The sequence below is a fragment of the Balaenoptera musculus genome, chromosome 16 (genome assembly GCF_009873245.2).
Source record: "Balaenoptera musculus isolate JJ_BM4_2016_0621 chromosome 16, mBalMus1.pri.v3, whole genome shotgun sequence".
In the NCBI taxonomy this organism is placed as follows: Eukaryota; Metazoa; Chordata; class Mammalia; order Artiodactyla; family Balaenopteridae; genus Balaenoptera; species Balaenoptera musculus.
In genome coordinates this window covers 12,319,224-12,321,881 of record NC_045800.1, presented here as the reverse complement: position 1 = coordinate 12,321,881, position 2,658 = coordinate 12,319,224, and positions in this window count along the sequence as shown.

Genomic DNA, 2,658 nt, shown 5'->3' with positions numbered 1-2,658 from the left:
CTGTGAGCATGCCCACTCCATCCTCCATCCCCCAGGAAGGGCTCCATCTCCAGAGACCTGGAAGAGGAACCCAATGCCCTGAGGGAATTTTGTGTTTAAGATTGGGAGGCTGGGGGCTTCCCTGGTGGCGCAGTGGTTGAGAATCTGCCTGCCAATGCAGGGGACACGGGTTCGAGCCCTGGTCTGGGAAGATCCCACATGCCGCGGAGCAACTGGGCCCGTGAGCCACAACTACTGAGCCTGCGCGTCTGGAGCCTGTGCTCCGCAACAAGAGAGGCCGCAACAGTGAGAGGCCCGCGCACTGCGATGAAGAGTGGCCCCCGCTTGCTGCAACTAGGGAAAGCCCTCGCACAGAAACGAAGACCCAACATAGCCAAAAATAAATAAATAAATAAATAAACTCCAAAAAAAAAAATATTGGGAGGCTGCAAGAGGCCAAAGTGAGAGCAGCCCTGTTTTCATCAGCAGGGTCTGCCCACCTGAGGGGACTGAGCAAGATTCCTCACTTCTTTCCTGTGGCCACTCGCCTTCCCCACTCCACACACACACATCCCAGCCGCGTTCCCAAGACCCACCTGCACTGGGCTTTCTCTCCCTTCCCTGGCCCCTCTCTGAGGAACCCACAGCCAGGGCAGGCCAAGCAAGCAGCCTGTGGGTAGATGATACCCAGGTCCAAGCATTTCTCCTCCTGGGAAATCTGGGATTCTGCCTCAAGAGCAAAGGCCCTGGAGCCAGCCAGCCAGGACTCCAAACAAGTTCCTCCTTTCCAGCCTCGTGACTTTGGACAAGTTGCTCCCTCTCTAAGCCCCATTATCCTCGTCAGTAAAAATGGAGATACCCAAAACACCCATTTCACCAGGTCGTGAGGATTAAATAGTGCATGAAACATGAAGAAGTAGCACAGGGCCTGGATGCAGGGCCCGGGCTGGAGTGGAACAAGCGAGGTAGCGAGGGCACAGAGTGCAGGGGCCCGAGAGTGAGGGCACCTTAAATCTCGTGGCCTGGCACCTGGCTTACCTCACTGATAATGCACAGGTGAAGCTGAGAGACGCAAAAAGCCGGAATCAGCCATTTGCATCTGTCTTCACAAAGGGTAGGAAGACGCAGGGTCCAGCCTGCAGAGGGCGCAGTTCCTAGTTTGGCTCCACTTCCTCAACTCTCCTCACATCTCTGGGCCTGTTTACACATCAGAGACGCTTAGGCTCCCACAGTGGGTCCCTCCCCACCATCCCCAACTCAGAACTGTGTGGGGACCAAGTGAGATAAGGGAGTGAAAGGGCTTTGTAAACTAGATGGACCAGACCACTCAAAAGACGATGCTCACCGTCAGGATGGTTAGTATTACATTCTGGGAGGATTTCTCCATTCTCCTCACCCCAGCCCACCCCTCAGTTCCCCTCCTAATGAGCTGAAAGTCTCTCCAGTTATTCAAAGCCTCTATTAAACATATTCAATTGCCCCTTGATTCTCTGGTTTCACGTCTTTATATCCGAGGGAAAGACAGCAAAAGTATCCAAAACATGAGTTGGTAATAAAGTGCTCTGTAGCAAGACTCATTCATCTCACCTCCATTTTACTTTTTTAAACAAAACCCACGAATCACCAACCACCACCTTCAATGAATTAAATTGGAAGGAAAATTAGAAAACAGCTCGGATTTTAATCAATATTTGCCTTGGCCATGAAAAAAAGAGGTTCCTTCTTTTGCCTGTCTCTAATCAGGAGTGTTAATTATCTGGCTACATGCTAGCAAATTAATTATGAACTAATGAAGTTAAAGGAGGTCATTTGTTAAGGAAAACTGATTACATATTGTTAGCTCTGGGGGATTGAATGGAAAACCACTGTCATGAAAACAGCTTTAACAATTAGACCCGATATTTGATTTGTGAGGTTGCCCAGCTGAAAGGATGAATCACAAAGGCACCCGCAGCCTGCCACGGGGGACCTGAGGGACTCTGGACCACAGGCTGCCGTCACCATCACCCCTCCACTGCACTCAAGTCTTTCAAAGATCTGCTCACATGTGGGAGCCCTGTAACCTGCTCCAGGTGGAAAGATACTAACACTAGAAGAGGTTTCTTTCCTTGGGGTGTACGTGTAGAAGCAAGAGAGAGAAAGCTAGGAGAAATGTAAGTGTTGGTGAAGACGGAGAGTTGGGGGAATGTGTGCGTGGGGTGTGCACGCGTGCAAACACGCAGTAGGCTCCAGCCCATGGCCCTACAGCAGCAGTGTCTTCCCAGCGGGCGACTCCAGGCTAGCTGAACGGAAACTGCCCTACTCGCTGGGGAACAGGATAGGAGCCCTTAGCAGCTCTGCCCTTCACGTGGGGTTCCAGATGCTGCTACCTTGGAAGCGGCAGAAAAGCTGAGCGGGAAGGCAGAATGTTCGGGCTTGGTCACGTGTTGATTATCCAAGTCAGGCGGACAAGCCTAACAGAACTGAATGACTGACTTTCCGTGTCCTCCCAACCGTGAGCCAGACCTGCAGTGCAGGAGAAAAACAGAATGAGCTCACTGGTTCTGAAAGTTCATTCAAGGCCTTGACTGCCATGCTAAGTGAGGCAGAAATTTCTAGTTGTCTACCAGTATTCATTCTCCTGTTCTTCCTTAGAAACAGAACTCTTGTTTAATTCAAAGTGGCAATGTGTCCAGCTAG